Source organism: Thamnophis elegans, chromosome 5 (genome assembly GCF_009769535.1).
Source record: "Thamnophis elegans isolate rThaEle1 chromosome 5, rThaEle1.pri, whole genome shotgun sequence".
Classification (NCBI taxonomy): domain Eukaryota; kingdom Metazoa; phylum Chordata; class Lepidosauria; order Squamata; family Colubridae; genus Thamnophis; species Thamnophis elegans.
Genome location: NC_045545.1, coordinates 73,674,525 through 73,702,307, shown reverse-complemented (window position 1 = coordinate 73,702,307; position 27,783 = coordinate 73,674,525). Strand labels below are relative to the sequence as shown.

Sequence of the window (27,783 nt, the reverse complement as noted above, 5' to 3'; positions counted from 1 at the left end):
TCTTTTAGCTAGGGCTGTGCATTAGATTTTGCATTTCTCTATTTTTGTAGTATTTTCATTTATATAGTTTTATCTTTTTCATATTGCAAGCCGTTCAAAAGCCCCTCCCCCCCGGGCGTGGAAAGATGGATCACCAATACATTTAATAAACAAACAAACATTACTCTGAAAGGTGAAAATGCAAATAATCTGCAAGGTCTAGTACTGTCAAGGAGCACAGTTGACAAAATTGATGTAACGGCAACACATTTCAGTAACCAGCCTAAGAGATTACAATTAAAACACTGAAGTAGTAGCATAGCCTTTGCCTTTTAGGATTAACTATCAAGAGTAAAAGGATTAGCAGTCAAGAAATAGCAGTATTTGGTATGGAAGCAATGCAAGCTCTGGAAAAGGTATGTGGAAGCTGCCACTTATCCAGTACATATCTACAACCATCAGAATCATGCAGACAATGGTTGTCCCTTCCCTGTACAAAAAAGGAAGATTGATTTTTCAAGTAGTTTTAATGCCTTTGAACTTTGGGGTTGGAGAAAACTCTTGAGCACAATATGGGTACCTAAGACAGCAAAGAAATGGCTCAAAAAATAAATCAATAGAGAGTCTCATTCAAGGTACAAATTACCAGAGTCAAATTATCATAAATTACCTCCCAAAGACCTATCAGATCCCACAGATTAGGCCTCCACCGAATCCAATCTGCCGGCCAGTGTTGACTGGCAACTCCCCGGGGGAGGGCCTTCTCTGTGGCTGTTCTGGCCCTCTGGAATGATCTCCCCACTGAGATCCGGACCCTTACCACCCTTCCGGCTTTCCGCAAAGCCACTAAGACCTGGCTGTTCCAGCAGGCTTGGGGCACTTAAATCTTTCAGCCCCAGCTGAGGTTACGACTGTTGTGTGTTTTTAAATTGTTTGTCTTTTTATTTTTATTCTGTACCCCCTTCCCTTTCTGATTGTTAGCCGCCCTGAGTCTCTCAGGAATAGAGCGGCATAAAAACTGAATAAAATCTTTTTAAAAAATCTAAATTTAGAAATATATTGTGAAGACCATATCCTTGTTCATAATGCTGGGAAAAGTAGAATGGAAGACAAGAAAAGGATGGCTAGCAGCAAGGTGGATGGACTCAGATATTACAGCCATTGGAGATGTGAGGTGCCAATTTGGGAGGAAGCTCATCCTGGGGAAGCTGTATCTATGTGGTTAAAATCAGCACCAGTTTGATGCACATAACCAGTCAACCTATCTTCAGCAACTGATGGTGAGAGCAAGTACAGTATTTTCCCAGCCACAGGCAATTCTTGGAAGTGATAAACTGGAGCCTCTGAAATTAATTGTCCATAGTTGATCTAGAATATCAGCATACCTCCTGTATCTCTCAACATAATCATATGAATTGTCCAGTTCATTTCTACCCCTATTCCACCTTCAAGTCCAGGTATGTAGTTTTCTACTTCCCCCCAAAAAGCAAATGCATGTGTGGATCTAATGTAGTAAGAATTAAGCTGCTGGACAGCAATTTTCAGGTCCTCAAGTCATGAAAGCTCAAAGACAGATTTTGGACCAGTCAATATCTATCAGCCTAATCCCCTACACAGGGCTGTTGCAGAGATAAAACTGGAAGAGGAAATGCTGTTGAGGCATCTGATCTTCTAGAGCAGGGGTGTCAAACTCAAGGCTTGAGGGCCAGATCCGACCTGCAGGGTGCTTAGATCCAGGCTGTCCTGGAAACAGCAAAGTACTGGCCAACAGTGCCTCTGCCAGGAAAATTGGAGCTTGGGAGGGACACACGCAGCCCTACCAAGCGCCATTTTCACTGGCAGAGCATTTGGACCACTGTAGGCATCCCTGACATAAGTGATGTCAAGTTGGCCATACCGACCCTGGCCAATGCCCACCTGGTTCCCCAAGGTCAAACACAACCCTGATGCGGCCCTCAATGAAATCGAATTTGACACCCCTGTTCTAGAGGAAACTCTAATGCAAATCTAATATATATTTTTTTCTTTTGTGAGAAGATAGATGTAGTTAAGTACCGTTAGTCTGAGAGGATGACCAAACAATGGCAGGAATAGAATTCAATACAAAGATAACCATTACAGAGAAAAAACTGATGCAAAACAAAACCACTGCCAATTAATAGGAAAATAACTTGATAAACAACCAACTTCTAACTAATGGTCCATAATAGCAACTTAATAGTGAAGTAGGGAATCAGAGAGGTTGATCATTCTGATGAGTAACAGAGCAGCATCCAATCACCATTCACAATTATAAAAACTATCAGTGAGAATAAAACATGGCTTTATGCTCATCCCATTCCATTCATCTGTTTATTTGTTTTAGGTGGTGAGTAGGGATGAGGGATTGTGTCATTCTACTGTTTCTATCTATCATCTCAACAGCCTCAGCATAGGTGACTCTGATGGGTTGGGAGATCACATCAGACTGGGAGAGGCTGTTTTAAAGGATGTGGAAGAGTCAGTTTAAAGATATTATTAATATTTTAATGACACAACAACCTTCTTCATTTGAATCTGGATCCTGGCCTTCCAACAAAGCAAATAAATCTGCCATTACATTTGCCCTACCAAAAGTAAAACACTCAACCTAGTTAAATAAAGACAGTCCAAATCAATGGTATTTTTCAAGAATTAATGCTCAGTAAAACCATCTAAAGCATCTCTAATTTGTCAATCCATTAACTATTTAACACTTTGGTGGTTAAACATTTTATAAGATTCCCACTTTGAAGGAGGCCTGGCTTGTTTTATGACTCCTTGATCAATTTGTATTTGAATTCTGTTTTTTGCTTTATTGATAACATTTTTACTTTTTTATTTGATTGCTTTTAACTGCTCAGAATTTGTATATAAAATGGGCAGCCACATCAATTTTCTACAATTAAAATCTTTTCTAGTTGGCCTTCAGGTAACTGCTAGAAAAACAGCATTAAAAAGGAAGCAATATCTCAAGATTCGATTCTGTCCTGTACCGTTTTTAATATGGAAAATAACCACATATATTTCGCAATATCCTGTGTGTAAACTAGTTTGCAATTGTCAGCTGCACGTTGATTATGAAATACAGGATGTGATCTAAGGACATTCCAACATTATCCCATACTATTTTAAAATATCACCAATACGTCATGTATAAAAGAGGGTGACCCAAACAAGGAATGTTGCAGATTCCAAAATCAAATTGCAATAAACTGATCAGCCTTTCATCATATTCAGTAGCTACTGCTAAACAGTACCTAACACACAAACACAGAGACAAAACCAATTGGCTTCCATTTTTAAGAAATTCCGTGATGGAAATTTCCCCAATTTCATTAAATATTGTAACTAGAAAAGTTTAGCAGAAAGGTTTACAGGTAATCTCTGGGTTATGAGCATCCTCTTAGTGAATGTTTGAAATTTACATGATAAGCATCCCCTAGCATTTGCAAACAAGGCCCGAAACTATGAATCTAGCAGCACTACACCAGTTGTTCACCCTTATGTACAATTGCAGAGGCTCTGCAACATTTGTCCTGCACATTACCAGCCTAAATGGAGCTTCTGAGAGCAGATACACCCCTCAGAAGCCCCATTTGGGCATCTAGAGACCTCCCCCAGCCCATTGCTGGTGGAAATGTAGCTTCTAGGGACCAGATCCAACTCTCTGAGGCCCGTTTGGCCCTCCATGGGTCTCCCCCAGCCCATTGTAGGCCAAAATGGAGCTCCCAGGGGCTGGATCTCAAAGACTAGCTGTATTCAGTAGAACCTCTGGTCACAACCATAAATTATTCCATAACTTTGGTCACAACCGGATTTGGTTGTGATCCGAACCTAACCAAAATTAATGCAAAATTAATGCAACAGCCATACATGAGTTGCTGTTGTTTGTAAACAAACAAGAAATTTGGTGCCTACAAAAAAACCAATTTGGTCATGGTCAGAAGCATTCGTGAACAGAGGTTCTACTGTATTTGGTTAGTTCTTGAATAGGAGACACTCCCCATCCAGGAAATCCATAGGTTCTAAAGAACTTGGAAAAACATCCCAAAGAGGAGCAATGACCAATCTTTTGCATTGTTGCTGCAACGAAAGTGACAAGGATGTATCTATATAGCTACTAAGACAGTGGTGGGTTCCTACTGGTTCAGGACTGGTAGTAGTTTGGCAGGCTAGGTTACTGGAATCGGAAGTGACCCAGACCTGCCATGCTCCCAAATCGGTTCTGCAGGTGCCACTGTAGGTGCCACCATAGGCACCACCATCTTTTTTTTTTTTGCTTCTGTGCATGCACAGAGCAATTTTTATTGCACTGTGCATGCGCATGCAGTGCTCATCAAGCACACACACACACATGAGCGAACTGGCAGTAGTGCTTGCCAGAACCCACCTCTGTACTATGACTCAACTTGAAAGAGACATTTAGCTACAGTGACAAGTAGACTAATTGGTACAACTATAGAGACAGAAATGTATAGCATCAAAATATTTAATTTTTCAAAGATACCTCATTTATAATGGAACTAGACACTCAAAAATTTGGAGAATACACAATACTTTAAAATGCAATGCATATACGCACTGGAAAGGATAGGAAATGCTTGCAGACCTACAGTGACAAATAGGCATGCATTGTACAACAACACAAAGCTTTGGCTGTTGTGGATCATAGTCAAAAGTTGGACGTTTCTTCACACACAGTATGACCAAGACAGCTTGCCTTCTTCCACAGAGAGAAACCTGCCTTCATCATGCTATTAATGACTGGTTTTATTGTCCAGTGTCTGGGACCTGATATGCTTATGAGTTTTAATATTCCAGAAAGGCCATGATTCCCACTCCAGAATTCAATGGGGAAAGAAGCTACAAATCTTTGATTTTTGTACGCCATGAGTCAAAGATGAAAGTGAAGAAATTGGATAATGACAACCTCAGAGAACACATAGGTCAGAGTGCAGATGAGACTGTTGAAACAGTAAAGGAATTCATATTCCTGGGTTCTAAAATGGATCAAAGTGATAACTGCAGCCCTGAGATCAGAAGGTATATAGCTCTTAAAAGAATTGCAATATCTGCCATGAATGACATCTGGAAGAGTAAAGACATCAGCCTCACAACCAAATGTAGATTAGTTAACACAATAATTTTTCCAATTACTACTTATGGCTGCAAAACTTGGCCTCTGAAAAAGGCAGATAGGAGAAGGTGGATGCCTTTGAACGGTGGTTCTGGAGGCCACTATTACACTTCCCATGGACTGCAAAAATAACGAAGAAGTCCTAGATCAGGGGTATCAAACTCAAGACCCAGAGGCCAGATCCAGCCCACTGGATGCTCAGATCTGGTTCGCGAGGCCTCCCTGGAAATAGCAAAGAACTGACCTGCAGTGCCTCTGCTAGTGAAAACAGAAATTGCAAGGGATGCATGCAGCCCTCCCGAGCTCCGTTGTCACTGGCACAGGGCTGCAGGAGGCCGTCCCAGCTGAAAATGGAGCTCGGGATCCTGTTTTTGCTGGCAGAGCACTGGGGATACCACAGGTGCCCCCCAACGTAAGTGTCATTATGCTGGCTATGCCCACCCTGGCCACGCCAGTGGTAGGTTCCTACTGGTTCGGACCGTTTCAGCTGAACCGGTAGTGGTTTGGCTGCCTAGGTCACTGGAACTGGCAGTGACCCAGGCCTCCCACACCCCCGAATCGCATGCGCAGAACAATTTTCACTGTACAAATTTAAATTTTCATTTTTTAATGTTTTGCACATGTGCAGACCATTTATGTGCAAATGCGCAAGTGCACACAGAGCACAAAATTTTTGCATGCAACAAACTGGCAGTGTTGCCAACAGCAACTCACCCCTGGGCGACACCCACCTGTGCATAAGCGCCGAAGAGCTCAAATACAGGTAAGGAGTGCGGGCGGGCAGGTGGGCCCTCCAGAACACCGTACAGGAATGGTACCCAATGCTCCCGGCAGGCATCAGTATGCCCGTACCAGGGCGTACCGATCATAACCCACCACTGATGCAAGCAGCATTTCTGAGTTTTTCCATCATGTTTTACTCCATGTTGAACATAGGAGAGACTCTAACTTTGCAGCAAAATGCAGCAAAAAGGACATACTTCTCCCAGTTTGAAGGTATCCGCCTACTGATAAATTCATCTGCTTTAAAAGATAAAAATGTTGTAGAAAAGATAAAACCTACGGATAGTTCATAGATTTCCCCAGACCTGAAAAAAATTGAGATGATGATCAGATTTCAGGATACCTCATTAAAAGTTAAAGATAATAGATCATTCTCCAAAAAGACTGAAAAGTAAAGCATGAAGAGAACATATAAGTGAATGAAAAGTTTAGCCTTTCTTGCTATACTAAATAGGAGGTGAAAGGAGGGGACAATAGCAGATTCCATTGGAATGAGTGGATAAAGCTATCTTAAACTTTTTTATGGTTTATATGTTGTAATAGCATAGTAATTCTTCCCCTATCCAACTTTTGGATCAAGTAAGTTTCCACTTTACCCAAGCTGTGAGATCATCTCATATTAATACATTATTCGTTTCAGAGTTATGAAGCTTAACTGGACTTTAGAATCTTTCCCAGTTATCAAAGTTCAATTGTGAAAGTATCAAAAGAAGTCCAATATTTGAACTGCAAAAACTAGGCGAATATATTTACATTTGAAAAGAAAAACACTTTCTAGAAGGCTTAAGCTCTCTCTCTCTCTCTTTCTCTCTCTCTCTCTCCCTCTCTCTCCCTCTCTCTCCCTCTCTCTCTCTCTCTATCCCCCTCCTTCTTACTCTCCCTCTCTCTCTCCTCTTTTTCAAAGATTAAAGCAGCCTGTTGGAAATAGCCCTCTCTTTAACAAAGCACAAACCTGCAGAAATATTTCAACATGAAAATCCTCATTTATTCATCAATGACAGTTCTTTTAGGATATTTCCTTAAAGAATTCCTTACAAAAATTGTTTCCATCTTCATCAACAAAGGAAAGCAACTTATTTCCTATACAGGAAATTTAAAAAGTAGGCTTTTTAGAGTACACTAATAAAATAATAATAATAATAATAATGCCATGAAAGTGAAGGTACAAAAATCCACTGACAATCCAAACTGCCGATTTTGCAACGACAAAGTCGAAACTGTTTCACATTTAATATGTGAATGTAGCAAAATTGCACAAACTGATTACAAAGCTAGACATGACCTAGTTGCTAAATTAATCCACTGGTCATTATGTAAAGAAATATGATTTATCTGTATCCAAAAAGTCATGGGAACATAAAGTGGAAAAGATTATCGAAAATGAGAAGGTGAAGATCTTGTGGGATTTTTGAATACAGATGGATAGTCATTTGGAACACAACACGGCAGATATCACAGTTGTCGAAAACTGAAACATACAATTTATTGATATCGCAGTACCGGGAGACGACAGCGTCAAAGAAAAAGAACTGGGGAAAAAATCACAAAATATCGCAACCTGGCCATCGAAACTATGCGATTATGGATGAAACGTGTAACAGTGATACTCATTGTCATCAGGGCACTTTGTACCATGTCCAAGAATTTTATAAAATACATCAAGAAATTGCAGCTTCCTGCAATAACACCAGTGGAACTGCAAAAAAACTGTGCTACTCAGAACATCATACATCGTAAGAAGGTAATTGGTTGATACCTAGGACGCTGGCAGCAACCCATATCAACCATCAGTACCAGTCAATTGTATTTGTGATGCATTTTTTAATGTTCAGTTGACTGAGTTTCATGTTTAATAAATAAAAGTTTATATAACAACAACAACAACAACAACAATGATAATAAATATCTGTGACATACAAAGCATATTTTCCTATGCAAAGAAACACTTGGAAAATGGAATGGAAACCTGACATACATGTCATCAAATACCTTAGTTAGTAATTACATCTATGTTTCCACCACTTGCATTCTCAGGTTTTTTTCAACCAAGACCACGAGGATACAGCTTGCCTTTCTTCAGCCATGAAAGGATATTCCTTACCACTGGGGAAACCTTTTTGGATGATGGATAAGATACATATCATACTGAATGTTGGAGGCCATTTGTAATAGAGATATGGGGAAGATGGATGCATTTATCCAATCAAAACATCATTTCTCCTATACTGCTAATCTATTCTCTCATCGTATCCAGTCATTTAAGATTGAAAAGTGGGAACAGCTGGAAAGAGAAAGATAATAACTGAGTTGAAACTGACATTAATATTTTATGGGGAAAGACAACCCAGAACAAGACAAATGAGACTTGGCAGGAAAGAACCCTAACAAGAAAATTCAGCAAGGTTTAGATATAAAAGCACAACTGAGATTTCCCCCAAAACTGTGTAATAGTCCAGGGTGTATAACTAAGAAAGGGGTAAGAGCAACAAACCTATTTCATGGGGTACTATTTAAATTTATGTAATAATTACATATAAACTAGGACAAAAAAATAAATTAAAAAACAAAGAGAAGATTAGCAGGAGACAGTGAAAGGACAGCGTCCTCCGGGATTGGGCGGCCTATAAATCGAATAAATGAAATGAAATGAAATATTTTAATAAAACTTATCCTGTCAGGAACACAACATAGCTATAATCTAACCATCTCACTTCATCCTCACAATCACTGGCTAAAGTTGAAAAATTGAGGGCCAAGGTCCCAAATCTTTGGGTCGGTCACTAATTTGCAGATCTTACAATGAAAGATGGAAGAAGGGCTGGCTGGGGAATTCTGGGAGTTGAAGTCAAGACATCTTCAAGTTGCCAAGGTTGAGAAACACTGTTGTAATGCATGGTGAACAGAGGGATGCAAGCTTTGCCGGACCAGGAATTATACATGACGTTTAAGTAGCATGAAGAAGAGAGGCAGGCAAGAAAAAAAAAAAACTCAGCCATATGGGAAAATTTTGTTTGGATGTAAGCTACAAATTAAAACTGATTTTGTCTAGATTTAAATAGCATGATATTACATTAAGTATATTAGAACTCTTCTACATGGATTTAATAATTCCCCCTTTTATTATGTTAAAACAAACTCATTAGAACACCTTGAGAAAGTCAGGTTTTACCAGCTTGCTATTTACAAATAAGCAGTAATTGAATTATTGGGGAAGTTAATTAGTTACATCAGTCTCTTTTATAGTGAAGCATTGTCTTCCATAATGAATTATAAAATACCTCATGCCTCATTGAATTTTAGCTTACTATAAATTTTGTGAAAGGGACATGCGGTAGCTCAGTGGCTAAGACGCTCAGCTTCTCAATCAGAAAGGTCAGCAGTTCGGTGATTTGAATCCCTAGCACTGCATAACGGAGTGAGCTCCCGTTACTTGTCCCAACTTCTGCCAACTTAGCAGTTTGAAAGCCTGTAAAAATGCAAGTAGAAAAATAGGAACCACTGGTGGGAAGGTACAGTGTTCCGTGCACCTTTGGCATTTAGTCATGCCGGCCACATGACCATGGAGACGTCTTCAGACAGCGCTGGCTCTTCGGCTTTGAAACGGAGATGAGCACCACCCTCTAGAGTTGGGAACGACTAGCACATATGTGTGAGGGGAATCTTTACCTTATACATTTTGTAAGAGAAGGCTAACAAGGTAGCACTTGCTCACATATATTGAATACAAACAAATAAAAGAATGCACAAGCTGCACTATTTTCACAACACAACTTAGACAATACAGTGAAATGCTTTCTCTTTAAAACAAGTCTTGCTGCTCAGCTAATGCACCTCACTAAAAAGTTCCTGTTTCCAAAACAATCGCTAGCAATGTAAATAAATAAAAAATAAGCAGTAACACTCCCCAATTGATACCAAATGATACAGGTATTAAAATGGTTACAGTTTAGTAACTCACTCCCAGTATTTGCCATTCAGCTCATCTTACCTGGAGTAGTTAACCCAACCTCAGCAGTTTGTGGACTTTGAAAGAAGCATGAGATTGAATTCAACAGGTAACTAAGTACGGATACTGCTCCACCCACTGCAGCCTGGTGCTTCCTGTTTTCCTCATACCTGAGCAGGTGGGAGGAGCCTCTACTGCAAGCATCACTAGTGTGTTGCAATCAGAGCTTCTGGAATAGTGAGAAACCTACTTAGGCTTTCTTTCATCATAAATCTATCTGACTGCATACGTTTCAGCTTGTTGTCACTTTAATTCACTTTGTTCTGCTCTTTTCATGCATAAGGTAATGATCAGATCTGAACTGGTTAGGAAGGGATTCCGGATTGTTCAAATGACTATTGATTGGTAATGGGTTTAGCAATGCAGTTTCAAGAAACAGGTTTTTTTCTAAACAAATAAGTTCACCAGTGATAGCAAATAGGCTTTTAACCATTAGATGCCTTGAAAATTGCTTTTGGGGGGGGGGGGGGGAAGTGCAATTTGTTCAGATTTACTTTTAAAAACAACTCTCACTTGAGTTCAGTGGGAGTAGCTTCCTTATAAACAGGACAGGGTTGTTGCCAAAGTATTGAGGGAAAAAACTGTTTAAATTTTTGGGAATTATATTGTGTATGACATGTTTGTACGTGGGGAAATGAAAGAATCATGTTTGTGTAGTATTAAAAATGAAAGTTATAGTTTTTTTTAAAATCTTTGGAACGTTTACAGCTGTAAAAAGCAGTGTGCTGAACCAGAAACCTTGGCTTAAAAGCAGAAATGGCCAGGATAGCGTTGCGATATGCCCTTTACCACATCTCCTGTTTAGTCTAGATTAGTGTTTCTCAGCCTTGAGAACTTTAAGGCATTTGGGTTTCAGCTCCTAGTATTCTCCAGCCAGCATGGGGGGGGGGGGAGATGGAATTCCTGGGAGTTGAAGTCCACACATCTTCAGGTGACCAAGGTTGAGAAACACTGGTCTAGATTCAAAATACTGATACTACCTGACTTCATGCTAGAGGATAAACTCTCCTAGCAGTGTCATACAGCTATTAAATAAGAGAGCTAGGTGTTGAGTCTGGGACACACCACAACATAGGCACCAAGTATAACCTTCAGACATGCCCTAAATGCTGTCCCTAACTTCAAGGAGGAGAACCTTGAAAAACACTGCTTCTCACTCCTGATCCTTGGACAAGTTTAGTAGGATATGTTGTGTTCGTCGTGTAGTAAAAAAGCTTCCATGTATACTCATAGAGAAGCTGAGAATGTTAAATACAACAATGCACCTAAACAGCCTATCCATGAATATATACTTTTTAAAATACCATGTTTCCCATATAAATTTGTGAGTCAGCTCATCTGCTGAAAAGCAGACCAAAATGTGGGTTGATTTATCTGTGGGTGCACATTTTCTATATTTTTTTGCAGGGATCTCCAAACTTGGCAAGTTTAAGACTTGTGGACTTCAACTTCTAGAATTCCCAAGCCAACATGGAGTCAGTATTATTTGGGCAGGTTTCCCACTTCTGAATATGGGTATGTAGTAGAAGTATCCCTCTAAATATTGTGAGCATAAGAGTTGGACTTAATGATATCATGCCTGACATCTGGGATTTAACATTTTATTTATTTTTCAGTGCAATATACCATATAATTTGGCAATTTTTCCCCAATATGCTATGTACCACATTGTATACAGAAGATGGAGCTTCATCATGGCTGCCATCTTGACTTCTTTGACTATCTCCTGTGAAGCATAATAAATAATAAATTCTGAATTTTAAAATAAATGATGCCTTTAAAGGATTGCACATTCATTTTGGTCATATTTATTCAAAAGCAAGCACAGTTTACTCAATGAAATGCCTCCTTCCTTTAAACATTTTTTTTCACATAAAATGGCTCTGCAACTAGAGTGATTTGCAAGCTATAGAGCAGTGTTTCTAAACCTTGGCAACTTTAAGTGTGAACTTCAACTCCCAGAATTCCCCAGCCAGCATTGCATACTGGGAATTGAAGTTCACGCAACTTAAAGTTGCTGAAGTTGAGAAACATTACTATAAAGAAAACAAAAAGCATATCTGGGTATTTTATTGCTCTTTCCTAGTCAGATTATTTCGTATTCATTACGCAGTTGTATTTTGTGTCTTTAATATGCTTAAATTCTGTTTCTTCCAACAGATTTTCTTGCTGTGAGAAAAAAAAATCTGGGTGTAGCAGAACCAAAGTACAGCTTGACTATTGATGTATCTTGCTGGGGTCTGGAGACTTTATAAAGTTCTATCATGTGGTGAAAGTTTGCCATGAACTATGAGGAGGGTGGATGGAAGGGTGGGTTGCTTGGAGGAAAGCAAAAGTGACTGCTGTGTGGGGAAAGTGAGAGGAACTGCTGTATTACCCTCCCCTCCCAGACGCTGCTTGCTGTATCAAGATCACGGGCTGGGAAGAGAACACAGCCGCATACCAATCTATGTTTGAACTGTCCATTCTCAAAACATCTTGCTTGAACCTGGTTGGTAGAGGGGTGGGGGGGAGAAACAGTGATGGGAGGGAGCTAAGAGAGGGAAAAGTTGAATTTAGGGCTTTTGGCACTGGATTCTCCTTTCTGGCTATTCACTACTGCAATGCACTTGACTTCTAATAAAACTACATTTTTCTCAACAAATGGAGCCAAGAATTGTTTCTATTTAGAGCAGGGGTTCCCAATCTTTTCTCTATCCCATACCCCTAGAACGCTTCTGATATATTTTTGCAACCCTTACAAAAGTAAATAATTATATGCATATGCACGATAATTTTGAAACTTCTAAACCCAAGTTTTGCACCCCCTGGAATATTGTCTTACAGCCCCAGAGGGTGCAAGCACAGCTGGTTAGGAACCCTTGATTTAGAGGTTTAAGTTGCGGCAGTAAAAAGCAGCTGCTATTGATGCAAAATATTTAGCCCCCAAACAGAAAGGATTTTCGCCACAAGATGGCAATCACTCATCTGTATTTAGTTCCTTGGCTCAGTTTGTTAATCCTATTTGTTCCAGGTTCTCTATCTCCGCACTCAGATAAATGGATTCAATATAAAATAAATATGCTGCAGACAGACATAGGGTGAGTTCATTGTATGCCATAGGATGAGTTGTTTGTGGCTTAGCATTTGTGTGAACTTAACTAGTGATCATATTTTTTTGCATATTGGCTGGATCTTTACCACTTTATAAATCAAACTGAAAAATATCAAGACTGTATTCATAGAGCAAGTTAATATTGTAACAGCTTAACCGTGGTTTATTGAATAAAATGAGATTAACTAAGTCTAAACTGCAAGCTAAGTGTTACAAACCATACTGAATTTGAAGGGCAATAGACAAAATGTAGACTTTTTACGGCTTTTTGAATAATGGTGCTAATTATATGAGGAATGTAAGTCATTCCCCAAAAACCATATTTATACACTGAATTAATTTTCAAATTTCTCCCTCACAAGGATGTCTCTGTTCCATTAGTTACTGGATACGGGAAGTGACTGTCAAATGAGTAATACAATTCAAATATAAAATTAGGTAAAAGTAAACATTTTTCTATACCATTCCTAATTTATTTACAATATTGCTCAGAGGGCCAAGTTCAGCTCAGTTCTATTTATTCTCATGGAAAGGAGCGTAGGATTGCATTTTGTCACATCTAAATGTAATCAATGATGAATTTCTATTTGAACGCAAAGCTCACCATGGACCTTGCTCTTTCAAATAGCAGTTGTAGCCAATCCCAGTTAATATCTTATTGTGATAAGACTTCAAAATACATATTCATGATTTTCTGCTTATGGATATTTTCAGGATTCAAAGATCCATGTTTTTCCATATTTTTGACTCCCTTAAATTTATTCCAATTTTTCCTAAATATAATATGAGGATGGAAGTGTGTTTGTCTGAGTCATCGCTCCATGTCATCTCTGGTATATTGCCCTAAAAACACAGAGGCCTTCCCTAATGTTAATTGACATATCTGTTCATAATTTTCAAGTGTCCGTTTTAAAACCTCCCCCATCTATTTGCATATCCCAAAAAATAAATGCATATGTATAAATAAAGGATTGGAATTTGGGTGACCATGGAATAATGCCTATTACTGGTATCTTAAAGAGAACATTCAAAGTGAAATACTATAAGAGCCAACCATGTCACACAACAAGGTACAGATGCATAAACCAACTCATTCCATACATCCACTCCTTGTTTCTGAACAAGTACAATACCACATTTGATGGTGATGGATTTAAAGTGATTTATGAGGTGTGTCTTGATGTGTAATCATCTGGATTAACCTCACATTTTCTTCTGACTGTTCCTGTTTTTCTTCCAAATAGAAAGGCCAAAAAAAACAAGGGTATTATAGTAACCTTCTTCAAGTCTGAACTTGAATTTCTATAATTCCAGACCATCAAGACAGATTAGACAAAGATGACTTATCATTTGTTAGATTTATATTCCACCTTTCTTCCAGAAACTTAAGGTAGCTGTGTACTATAAGCTCCAACAATTTTTTTCACTATAACCTCCTTGTGAGAAAGTTGGATTGAGACGGTGATTGGTCTAAAGTCTACCACTGAATTTTATGGCTAAGGCTGGGTATAAACAGAGAGGGGGGAAGGGGAGGGGGAGAGAGAGAGAAGGAGTGAGAGAGAGGGAGCGTGCAATAGTATATCTAAGAAGTCCTTGATGCTCTCTGACTTTGGTTGTTGAACTTCAGTGAACTGAAAGTTTTATCTACTTGAGTAATGAAACATCTACAAGAAAACAATAAAGCTCAGAGAGCATCACTGTCTCCACAATTCAACCCTGAGCTACAAATATCCCATTAACAGCACATTATTCTGTACTGTTGCCAAGCAAGCGTCTATGTAATCATCAAGGGTTCTGCTTAACTCTCAGGTATTAATTCCCAAATATATAATATCTTTCTGCCTCAAGTCTAGATTGATCTATCCACTATTGTAGGCCCAATAGGCACAATGCCTAAGGCCTATGTAAATGTTTAATTTTTTTAATCACAAAGAAGAAAAATAAGATAAATGTACTTAATTCCATGGCTTTTAGTAAATATTTGGTTCCACCACAAAACCGCGGTCGACTAAAGCGCGCTCGACGAAACCGCGTACCTGACGTCATCACAGCGCAACGAAAAAAGCACGCTGTGAGCGGTAAAGCTAAAATTAACGCGTAAACCTAAACCTAACCCCCCCAAACCTAACCCTAAATCTAACCCTAAACCTAACCCTTAACCTAACCCTAAACCTAACCCTAAACCTAACCCTTAACCTAACGCTAAACCTAACGCTAACCCTTAACCTAACCCTAAACCTAACCCTAACGCTTAACGTAACCCTAAACCTAACCCTAACCCTTAACCTAACCCTAAACCTAACCCTTACCTTTACGTGAATCGGCTTGTTTTAAAAGCGCTTTTTAAAGCGCCCTTTTTTCTCCGCGGTCGTTGTTGTCGTGCTGCTGATGACGTCAGCAACACGCTTTAATCGGGCGCGCTTTAGTGGACCGCGGTTTTGTCGTGCCACAAAATATTTATTTACCAATAAAGGAGAATATCTGTAGCACAGGGTTGAAATGAGGGGTCCTTGGTGCTCACTGAGCTTGCTTGTTTTCTTGCAGATGTTTCATTACCCAAACTAGCATTGAGTAATGAAACTAGGTTGCTAGTTAGTTTGAGTAATGAAACTCCTGCAAGAAAACAAAGTTCAGAGAGCATGAAGGATGCCTCAAATATTTATTTTCATACTATTTATCAACAACAACAACAAAAACTGATGAGAAAAGTACAAACTTTGAACATTAAACCAATGGTCTTCTTTGTACTCTATAGGCAAAGCATCAATACTAAAATTTAGTAACCTTGATGATACATAATAGACATCATTAATCATCACCAATGGGAGATTATTACAAAATAATATTTTGTATATTTTATTATTTTATATTTTACTAACTTTTCCCAACTTCTCCGTATAAATACAAAAAAAAAAAAGAACATCATGTGAATTGTAATTTTTAATGCTGTTATTTTTATGGAGGGAGAGACACGAAGTTGTTATGCAGTTGTGCTTCTAACATTAAAAACTAGTGTGAACGGGAATTTGACAGGGAGTTCAACTAAGGACAGGGAAGATGCATAAGAGAAAGAAGGAAAGAGAAAGGGGATTAAAAAAAATGCTGACTGGTTGCTTCCTGAGAGTTGCTGATTACCCATTGTGGGAGATTGCTGACCTAGTTGAATCAGCTTCAGGAGACATAAACTTGTTTCTCAGAAAAATGGACCAACAGGAAAAACAAACAAGTTTTCCTTGGGGAGGCCATTGTTTGTTCATCAAAGGACAAATTCCCTCTATTGTGATAGAGGGAATAGATTTCTTGACTTGCAGGGGATGTGCCATGTTTGTTTTTCTCCTTGAGCATCCCAGACTACACATAATTCAAGTGTAAGCTGACTGCCTTATTGGAAGAGAAAGTGAAGGAACTAAGGCAAATAATGTCCTCTTCCTAGCTCATCAGGGAAGGTGGGAATTTATTGAATCAGATGTCATACGTGGAAGCCGTCTTTTGCATTGGGCCTTCAGTCCTACCACATTTTTTTCTAGTTGGGAAAACGGGAGAGGGGATTATATGGAGTATGGGAGATATATAGTCAAAATAACATTCTTTTCTCAGAGAGTCAAGGACACCTTGCCTGGCAGATGTGATAAGATGACTGGGAGGCATCTCCTGTTTTTGACGGTGCCTGATTGGACCATGTGATGGCCATGTGGGTGCTGGCAGGGACTTGAACTTTCTTTTGGGTGGGGAAAACCTGGAAACTTTCAGATTCGGTTTTTCCATGATGTGCCAATATGACATCTCTAATAAAATGGAATTTTGAAGAAGCTCAAGCCTCGGAGTCTTCTTTCTTTAGGGGTGTTATTTGGAACCCCGACATCAGACATAGGAAAATGTGTGGTAGTACTTCCAAGAAGCTTCCCAGAAGATAGAAGAAAGACAAGCAGAAAGGATTGAGGTAGAGAACGTTTCAGTATAGGATTCCAGAGCACAACTGTTGGTGATGTATCTGTATCTTTGGTAGAAGAGATGACATGGAAGGCTCATAGACTAAGAAAGAATACACTGCAGGTTCTGTGAAGGGAAGGATTCCTGCATATGGTCCAAAGATGCAATAAGTTGTGATGATTGGAAACTTCCAATAAGAGGGACTGAAAGAACCATCAGTGGGCAGACTGCTTATACCAGTGATGGCAAACCTTTCTGGCACCAAATGCCCAAACTGCAACATGCGCATGTGCGTGCATGCATGCATACATGTGCCAGGGTGCTGGAAACCAGAAGACCAGCTGGCCACTGCGCATGCGTGTGCTGTCCACCTGGTCTTTGGGTTCCTGGAACGTGCATGCATACCAGACAGCTGAACTTTGCACATGCATACCAGACAGCTGAACTTTGCACATGCACACCGGCCAGCTGGTCTTTGGGTTTCTGGTGCTCCAGCATATATAAAGACCAGGTGGTCGGTGTGCATGCACGCACCAGAAACCAGAAGAGCAATTGGCAACGGTGTGCATGCCCACAGAGAGGACTTTGTGTGCCACCTCTGGCACGCATGCTATGTGTTCATCATCACAGACCTATGCTGTATATAGCCGTGATAGTGAACCTATGGCACATGTGCCATAGGTGGCACGCAGAGCCCTCTCTGCGGGCACATGAACTGTCACCCCAGCTCAGCTCTGCTGTGCATGGACGTGCGTCTCCCACCAGCCAGCTGGTTTTCAGGCCTCTGCTATGCATGCATGGGGGCACATGCACATGCATTAGGGCATATGCATGTAGGTGGGGGTGAGCTGCACACAGTGGATCATATGCATAGGGGTTTGCATGTGGGGGTGTTGCATGCACATTGCATTATGGGTGTGCATGTGCGCTTTTGGCACTCAGCACCGAAAAGGTTAGCCATCACTGGTATATAGTATACTTTATGTGCACTTTCCAGGGTACACATTCAGGATGTGATGGAAAGATGCCGAGAGTCTGACAAATATCACTTTCATGGATATTTGAGATTTATTGAAAACAAATGACACAGCTAGACAGAGACTTGAAGACATTTTAGTTATGAATCCCAGAATAGGAGACTATAGACCCAGTTATTGCTTTATTCCCTCCTTTGTGTCAAAGAACATTACCCAGGAAGAGAGAAAAGAGAATGGGGAATGAGTAACTATGTATATGATACTCACAAGAATTATTTGAATTGTTTGATAATGGATGTATTTTCACAGTGAAGGACTCCTGGCAAGAGATGGGTTGTGTTTCACAAGAACTAGCAAGAATATAAAAATATGTTTGGAAGGCACCTTGCGAATCTGATCTGTTGAGCTTTCAACTAAATCTGGTAGGGAAGAAAGAAGACAATCCAAATGATAATGGAACATCAAATATTGTACTGGGAAGGATGAGGAAGACCGACCCAACAATTACCATATAACTGCCATCAGAAACAGGTCAAATTGCATGATCCAGGGATTTCATCAACTATATATGTACAAAGATTATGGGGAACAACAGGAAGAACTAGAAATTCTAAAACATGAAGGCCGATATGATTTAGTAGATATTACTGAAACCTGGTGGGATGAAATTCAAGGTTGGCATGTGAATGTTGAAAGTATAATGCATTGAAAAGGAATAAATCAGACAAAAGGAAAGAAGAGTGACATTTTAAAGGAAATATGTGAACTAAATGCACATATATATTGACATCCTGAAATATAAGCTCAAAAGACCGGTCAAAAATATTTCAATAAGAATATATGGAAGATGAAAGAATAAATTATTACTGTGGAGGTATCCACCAACCATGCCAGGCAAACGATCTCCCTAATGCCCTCTTGGATCAGATTACATCATTTTTAGGGAAGAGAGGCATCTTGTTAATAGAAGGTTTCAGATATCCATTTAGTAAACAAAAAAACAAAATCATGTAGAAAAGCAGTATGCTTATTATAAATCTATATTTAAAAATCTAGAAAGTCTAAATGCACTTCTCCTCTTATCTTTGTCAGAACTAGGGAGGACCTGAAACATTTTCTCAGGTTACATTTCTGCCCTGAATTCAGTCCTCTTTTATCTGTCTGTTGTCTTGGCAGCATCTCTTTCTCCTTTCTTTCAAGGCCATTCCTCTTTCACTATAATGAGATAATGGTTGTTTCATTGTTCAAAAGACTGTTCCAAATTCAAACAGCTTTTACCATTAGGAAATTTGTCCTGATATTTAATAACAATTGGCATTCTTGCAGTCTAAACCTATTCTTTCTCGTATTATTTACTGGAATAATTCTGAATATGTCATCTACCTGAATCTGATACTCTTCAAATACTATAGCATAGTTTACTATTCTCTGGGCTAATCACACCCAGAGCCTCCAAGTGTTTCTCACAAGCTTTTTTTCCAGTCTCATCATCTTGGACATGCTCCATTTTTCCAATGCATGTGAAACCGTGTCAACAATACATGAGCACACAATAGATACAAATTTAAGGTAAACTGCTCCAAACTCGATTGCATAAAATACAACTTCAGCAACAGAGTGGTCAATGCCAGGAATGCTCTACCTGACTGTGGTTTCTTCCACAAACCCCCAAAGCTTTAACCTTAGGCTGTCTACTGTCAACCTCATCCCATCCCTAAAAGGTCTTTAAAAGGCGTGCATAAGCCCACCAACATGCCTACGGTCCCTGTTCTAATGTTCTTTTTTATTCATATCCACGTCATGCATTCAAAATGGATGTTATCTATTGACGAAATACAAAACAATAAAATAAAATGAATAAAATTGATGGAACACAACCTAACAGTGAGATGGAGCTACAAATAAACCAAAACCCTGCAATTCTATTCTGTAACAACAAAAATACACTTGTGAATGCTCAGTGTTCCTGTCTGTTCTCTGTGAGTCATGCTTAGAATATTGCATCTAGTTCTGAGCATTGTGTTTTAGAAAATGCATTGGGAAAATGGAGCATGTCCAAGATGATGTGACTGGAAAAAAAGCTTGTGAGAAACACTTGGAGGCCCAATGTAGTCCCACCGTATTCTATACTATAAAGATCCCAGTTAAAAAATACTGCACTAAACATGATTAAAAATCCTAGGTTTTTTTTTTTTAAGGAATGGCTGTTCAGCTGGATACTAATACAGCTGATACTTATACAGTCTGCATACAATAAAAAGGGACAAAAACCCACATTGGGGGAAGAATCTTCACAACACATAATGAAGAGACTTCAGATAATTCTTATTTCTTTTGAGAACAGAGCTGTTATACAGAAGCAGAAATGTACCCTTATGCATGTACAAAATATAAAATGTTCATAAATTTTACACATGCAGATGGTACACAAGCACACATGCAGAATATAAATATCCCTTTCTTGCATGTGTATGTGCACACACAAACATGAAAGAAGTACAATTTTACTTTTACTCCAAAACTAGTATATTAGCAGGCAGACCGACCACTATTTTAGTGTCATTTCAATGCTGGAGGTTGATCTTGATTTTGTTCCTTTATTTCACCAACAAATACTTCATTTAGATTATCTTTAATGATCATCATTTTTATAGCAAGTTTATTAAAAGTTGCAATTAAAATGATAAACAAATAAAAACTAAATAAAAAATTAAATTAAAAAAAAGTTTTTTAAAAAAATCAGGACAACCTGATCTATTCAAATATGGGATGGAGCATGCTGCTTCCTCTTTCGTCTTTCAGCCATAATTCAGGAGTCTTCACATAAATATAAATTCAACTTAAAAAATAGAAAGTTGCAGAAAAGTAAAAAGTGCAAAAAATGTAAAAAAAATAGAAAACAAATAAAAGCAAGACATCATATGATCATGCCACTTAGCAAAAGCAGTTCCAATAGTCCCAATTTCTCTCATTAAGCAAATCCCATGTAATTCTTAGATGAAGAGCTTACATCACCATGACTAAAAACTTCTCTACTAACTTGCTTGTGGGAAGCCAGCAGGGAAGGTTGCAAATAGTGATTTCGTGACTATGGGACACTGCAACTCTTGTAAATCTGGAGAAGTAACTAAGCATCCAAGTCATAACCACATGATCACAGAGGCCTGTGACAGCCAGAACTATTTTAAACTCGAGAGAGATTGGAGTAAAGAGCAAAATAAACTGGACTCTCTCCTGTCTTGGGTGCTCAGCTGGCTTTTTGAAAAGAGCTGTTATATTTTTTAGGAGCTCAACAAAGAGGTATTTTTAAGGAGATGATTCAGCAAAGAGAAAACAAAACAGAAGCCCCAAATCATTTTTTTCTCCAAGAATGTAAATTCTCATGCAGGAAAACAAAGCCCAAACCATTTGTTTATATAATAAACCATCATTTATTTATTTTTTCCTTACAAGGGTGATTAATTTCAGAATGCTAAAGTTCACTGCTTGTGTCAACCCTGAAGTGAACCTGGCTGAAGCCATCTTGGGGGCTTTAGGGTTATCACACAACAGAGGGAGGGGAGAAATAGTTACACAGGGTTTTGTAGGCAAAAGAAATCAAGCTTTCCTGTGGGAATCAAGGACATTTGAACAGGTGGCTGGCCAGAGGAGTGAAGTAACCAAGCAACCGACCAGCAACTGGATTGGACAGCATGACCAGTGACTTGGGGGGAAGGGAAAATTTTTACTCTTAATTAGATGAAAGCCGCAGGAACTTTAGAGTCAGCTTTCACGAGGTTGTGCCAATATGATGTTTCCAATAAACTGTTCTTTGAGGAACTTGCCTGCCTCAGAGTTCTCCTTTCTATGGGTCCATTACTTGGAACGCTGACAGCTTGCTGACATACAGTTTTCTCATAGAATCTTCTCTGGAGATTGTCTGAAAAAACTACTGTTTGTTGATAGCTTTCTCTGAAATGTTGGGGAGGGAATTTGGTTAGAGATAAGAACTTTCCCTACCAGAGAGACATAAGGGTCTTGATAAACCTGGGGAACCCTAAACAAAGTGCCTTAAGCCGAGGTGAGGAACATCTAGAGGCAACAATGAGCCAGTATTTTCCCATCCCAGGGAAAAACAGAGTAGGTCAAGAGCAGTAGTATCAAAGTGGAATTTGAATCTTTCGCTGATGTTGTACTAAACATCTTATCAACTCCAGATGACGTGGACAGAGAGAAGGAACTCTTGCATAAGACCTAAGAGGTCTGTAAGGGGTCATGCATAAGTGCACCAGCGTGCCTACTGTCCCTGTCCTACTATCCCCATTTATTTGTATCCATTTCCTCTGTTCATGTCCATGTTTATGCTTATATTTGTTATCTTGTGTGTGTGTGTGTGTGTGTGTGTGTGTGTGTGTTAGTTATATCTGGCACATCTGGGGAGGAAAAGTTGAGAAGATGTGGAAAGAATTAATACCCATATTAAAAAGTTATCACATCCAGGCAACAAAACTGAGATAACACCATTACTAGATAGCAACAACAAATTTGCTAATTTATATTTATTTGTACTTTGATACATTATAGCTCTATGAATTGTCTGCACTTGTGTAGGCAATATGTAGGATTCCTACTTATATAGCCCAACCATAGGATCAAAGTAAGAAATTTGATCAAAGGCTATTTTCTCTGGGCCTCAGGGATACTCCAGATTAGATACTATTTTTAAATTATAAAAATCTGTGTATCGTATCTCACTCAATTATAACTGCTTAAATTATAACTGCTTTATAGCCTAAAATCTAATGCCAGGCTATCATACTCTTTGTGTGGTTTTGACATACAGTTTTGCCTAAACCCAACCATTTGTATCTTATTTGATGTGCCATGGACAGACAAATAATGATTAAGCATGACTTGCTATGAGGTATCAAGGTGTTTGGTGTACTTTACAAGAGTACTGGCTTCCTGATGTAAAACACATAGGTAAATGTGTATATCATATCACCTGACCACCATTCATCATAGCAATAATTAAGAAGTCAGAGAGATTTCTAACAGAAAAGACCAAATCTTGCTTATTTAACTTTCAACATCCTCCTTCAGTAATATTCTGCATTTTTTTAAAAATTAAAGCTTACGTGCCATTTCATTTTAATAAATACTTTTCTACAGGTTTTCCTCGAGTGTGCCTTGTATAAAAGTGTTCTGTAACAAATACCATTTGAAAGCCATTCCTCCTGATGTTTACTTTTGTTTTAAACACGTGAAGTGCATTGCAAAACCAAAGAAAACGTCATCTATACATACAATTTTGACAAGTGTAAATTAGAGTGATGTATGTTAAAAAGCAAAGTCAAGGTCTCCTAAACGCAGGGGGTAAATAGACACCTTTGCTTTGTTTATCAAGAGGAGGTTACCACTTGGGTACAGCACCACGTACCACCGTTTGCACCATCATCTAAAGAAGATCTTCAGGATGGACAGTAAAGTACTGTCATTCCAACAGTGGCATCCTTTCCAATGAGTCAGACAAGGTGAAGAAGACCAAAGCTGGGTGTGGACAAACATATCATTAACTAAACAGGTTGTGCTTGGAAATTTCCCTGAATAGCAGGGATGTAGAAATAGTAGGGATGTAGGAAGCATGTTGGCCCACATACATTTATTTACGAAGTTCCACCCATATGCATGAAGCAAATTTAGGTACTTTTGGCCTAAACTCTGAAAGAATGTAGGAGTGAGGGTAATTTGAAAATCTCTTACAATGAAACCTCTTCAGAAATACATATAAATAATTCCTGGTTCTTGTTCTGGAAGCCAGGTTGTGCTAGATCGAATTTATGTTTGTTTTGAATTTGAAGATATGGCCACCAATCGATGTTTATTCCCTTATCAGCCAAATTTTCCCTGGGGTTTAGTTTGTTTTGGTCGTCTAGCAACTGTTGGTAGGTAACAATTTTATCCAAGTTTATCAAATTCGGGTATATCAGGGCTTCCGTCGGAGATATCCATTTAGGTAGTTGCGTATAGTATCTCCTTCTAATTTCGAGCCAGTCCTTAATCAATACCCCCCTTAAATGGTGACTACTAAAATAATTGTGGATTTTATTTCCCTCGCACCATAAGTAGTTGTGCCACCCGTATTGCAGGTCGTGGCCCTCTATTGTTAAGATTCTTTTATTAGCTAACATTACCCATTCTTTTATCCACATAGTGGATAAAACCAGGAATTAGATAAAATTTTAATTGGACCAGATGAGAAATTAATTTCAAAAATATACAACTGCTTACTGATTAGAAAAACGGAAGCAGAAAGAGTAAAAGAAGTCATGGTAACCTGGGCCCAAAACATCGGCCACTCAATAGATCTAGACGACTGGGAAAGAGTCTGGGAATGGAATCTAAAATTGACAAAGTCGACGGCCTATAAAGAAAATATATATAAAATGTTCTACCGCTGGCATCTTCCACCGACAAGACTGGCGAAAATGTCTTCAAAAGTTTCAGCCATATGCTGGAAATGTAAAACGGTGCTGGGCACGTACTACCATATGTGGTGGACGTGTCCGGTAGCCAAAGCATATTGGAAGCAAATACTAGGATGGCTGAATGGAATCCTGTCAATTAAACTATGCTTTAAGCCGGAAACTTTCTTATTAGGAATAATAGATCAAAAAATTTGCAAATCTGACCAATACCTCCTAGTCCATATTCTGACAGCGTCAAGGATTGTTTACGCACAGTGCTGGAAGAGTGAAAATGCCCCCACCAACACTATGGTGATGAATAAAATTTTAGAACTAGCAGAAATGAACAGACTGACGATGCGAATTAATGACAAAGAAGACACAGACTTTTATACAGTCTGGGAGAAGCTATACAAATGGCTTGATGAGTCAGTGAAGACCTAGACATAAAAAGAGATAGCTAACTAACCTATCACGATTAAACCAATAACTCAAATGAACAATATACAACAACTGAGAGATAAACGAAAGGAGAAATGTATCAGGGGCGAGAACCCACCGTCGAGCAATTTTGTCACGCTACAATGCTGGGAAAACTTTAAAAAGCTGATAGGAAATTCGCTATAATTACCTGCATGAAATTAGTGATCAAACTTCATTTTAGATGAGGCGAGAAGACGTATAATCCTTGCCTCTTCAAGCAAGGAAAGGGAAAGAGAACCAGATTGTCCTCAGCAGAGGAAAATACGCAAATGTAACAAAGGTTAGAAGGGAGGGAAGGAGGATAGTAGGGAAGTCTGGATGGAGAGGAGAAAGGAGAGGAATAGGAAAGGCAGAAGAAGGGGGGAAGAAAGAGGAGGAAGAGAAAGAAGAGAAGGGAAAGAAGGTGGGAAGAAAGAAGGAGAGAAGAAAGAGAAGAAACTGGGGGAGGAAGGAGGGAGGGAAGAAGAGAGGGTAGTAAAGAGGGAAAGAGGGAGGGAAAGAAAGAGAGAAGGAGAGTTGAAAGGAAGGAGGGAAGGAGGGAGGAAAGGAGGGAGATTAAGAGAAAAGGAAGGAGGAGGGAAAGAGGCAGGGAAGGAGGGAAGGTATGTGTGAAGGAGGGGGGGAGCGAGGGAGGGAAAGGAGGGGGAAGGAAAGGAGAAAAGGAGAAAAGAAAGGAGGGAAGGCAGGGGAGAAGGAAGTAAGGGGGGAGGGAAGAAAAGAGGGAGGGAAAGATACCTAACCTTTGATGTTTATAATGATTTGATAGTATGGGAATATCTCGAAATGTAGTTGTATTGTTTTGTTACAAGTTATGGATGTTGTATTTTCTTTTTACCAATAAAATCTATAAAAAAAAAAAAGAAATACATATAAATACATGTTTCTTTCATCATTAATAGGCAATGTTACTAGTTATAATCACTTGTCTCTTTTCTGAAACTACAGATTGTGCTCGGTTAATGACTGCCCTGTGATTGTTCGAAATTATGATGGAACTGAAAAAGTAACTTTACAACCAGTGTTCTTACTGAAGACCATTATAGCATCCCCAGGGGCATTGATGTGTTATGATGGTGGCAGTGTCTCAGAGTCATATGATCACAATTTGTGCTCTTCATAGCTTCCAACAAGCAAAGACGTTGGGGAAGCCAGCAGGAAGCTAAAAGTCATGGTCATGTGATATTTTGCTTAGCCACAGGTGATTTCCAGGGAGCTGCTGTCATAAATCCAGCACAGTCATGTGACATTTCACAATATGACTGCATTGTTAATGATGAAGTTGCCAGTCCCAATTATATTCTGAGGACTACATGTATTGATTTTCCCCCAAAGTGTTCCCAAGATAAATAACAGGGTGGGTAGTTTGTTTTGCTGGCAATTCATTTACTTAATGTGGCATAACCAATTGATGAAAACCAATTTAGTCTGCAGACCTATGCATATGTATCAAAGAGTAAGCATCATTACACATTGAAGAATTTACCCAGAGTCGAGTCATTCCTCTGCATTTTTAGTGGAAGGACTTGCAGGCAAGGCAGATGCCCTGTTTCCTAAACATTATGAAGAGGTGCAGATGGTGTAGCCTTCTGTTTTTAACCCTTCCCTTCCAAGACACTTTTCAATATTTGTTTTTTCTGGGGCAGTGCTTCCTAACCTTGGCAACTTTAAGATCCCAAGGCTCTGTTTTAGGCCCAGTACTCTTCAACATCTTCATCAATGATTTAGATGAGGGGATAAATGGGGAACTCATCAAATTTGAGATGACACCAACACGGCAGTCCAACACTCCAGAAGATAGGCTTAAGTTACAGAAGGATCTTGACAAACTTGAACATTGGGCACTATCTAACAAAATGAAATTCAATGGTGAAAAAAGTAAGGTTCTATATTTACGGTAGGCAACAAAAATGAAATGTACAGGTACAATATAGGTGGTACCTTGCTCAATAGTAGTAACTGTGAGAGGGATCTTGGAATCCTAGCGGACAACCATTTAAATATGAGCCAGCAGTGTGCAGCAGCTGCCAAAAAAGCCAACACAGTTCTAGGCTGCATAAACAGAGGGATAGAATCAAGATCATGTGAAGTGTTAATACCACTTTATAATGCCTTGGTAAGGCCACACTTGGAATACTGCATTCAGTTTTGGTCGCCATGATGTAAAAAAGATGTGGAGACTCTAGAATGAGTGCAGAGAAGAGCAACAAGATGATTAGGGGACTGGAGGCTAACATATGAGGAACTGTTGCAGGAACTGGGTATGTCTAGTTTAATGAAAAGAAGGACTAGGGGAGACATGGTAGCAGTGTTCCAATATCTCAGGGGTTGCCACAAAGAAGAGGGAGTCAAAACTACTCTCCAAAGCACCTGAGGGCAGAACAAGAAGCAATGGGTGGAAACTAATCAAGGTGAGAAGCAACTTACGGTAGAACTGAGGAGAAATTTCCTGACAGTTAGAACAATTAATCAGTGGAACAGCTTGCCTCCAGAAGTTGTGAATGCCCCAACACTGGAAGCCTTTAAAACGATGTTGGATAGCCATTTGTTTGAAATGGTGTAGGGTTTCCTGCCTAGGCAGGGGGTTGGACTAGAAGACCTCCAAGGTCCCTTCCAACTCTGCTATTGTATTGTATAAAATATTTATTTATCTATTATTAAACTTCTATGCTGTTCACCTCGCCAAGGCGATTCTCACTGAGATACGTGGATTTCAATTCCCAACTAAGCCCACATGGACCAATTTATGGAAATCATGGGGAACAATGGCTGCTAACCTTAATGGCAGTGTGAAAACCATCTCCTAGGAGACTTCCTTGTACTGTTGGTCACTGTGAGAAAAGACTGATGGATTTTGAAGGGCCAGGGCTCCAATCCAGCAGAGAACTGCTTAAGATCTTACGTAGGTAGTGTCTTTTGATCAATAGCAC

General features: G+C 39.2%; 1 protein-coding gene and 1 long non-coding RNA gene across 4 annotated transcripts in view; one reads left to right on the top strand and one right to left on the bottom strand.

The window, feature by feature from the left end:
- Positions 1 to 27,783, bottom strand: part of LPIN3 (lipin 3) — a 61,404-nt gene that overhangs the window by 31,671 nt on the left and 1,950 nt on the right. Inside the window, exon 1 of one of the 3 annotated variants that reach the window (XM_032217308.1) lies at positions 9,909 to 10,004. The exons of 1 other annotated variant lie outside the window; for it this stretch is intronic. The gene's annotated coding sequence lies outside the window, so the exon portion shown is untranslated. Of the gene's footprint in view, positions 1 to 9,908; positions 10,005 to 27,783 lie in introns of those variants that run through there. One more of the 3 variants, XM_032217306.1, reaches the window with a different exon arrangement.
- Positions 10,082 to 13,088, top strand: LOC116508668. Its single transcript, XR_004255394.1, has 3 exons — positions 10,082 to 10,209; positions 11,334 to 11,441; positions 12,087 to 13,088. It is a non-coding gene; the product is annotated as an uncharacterized LOC116508668 (long non-coding RNA).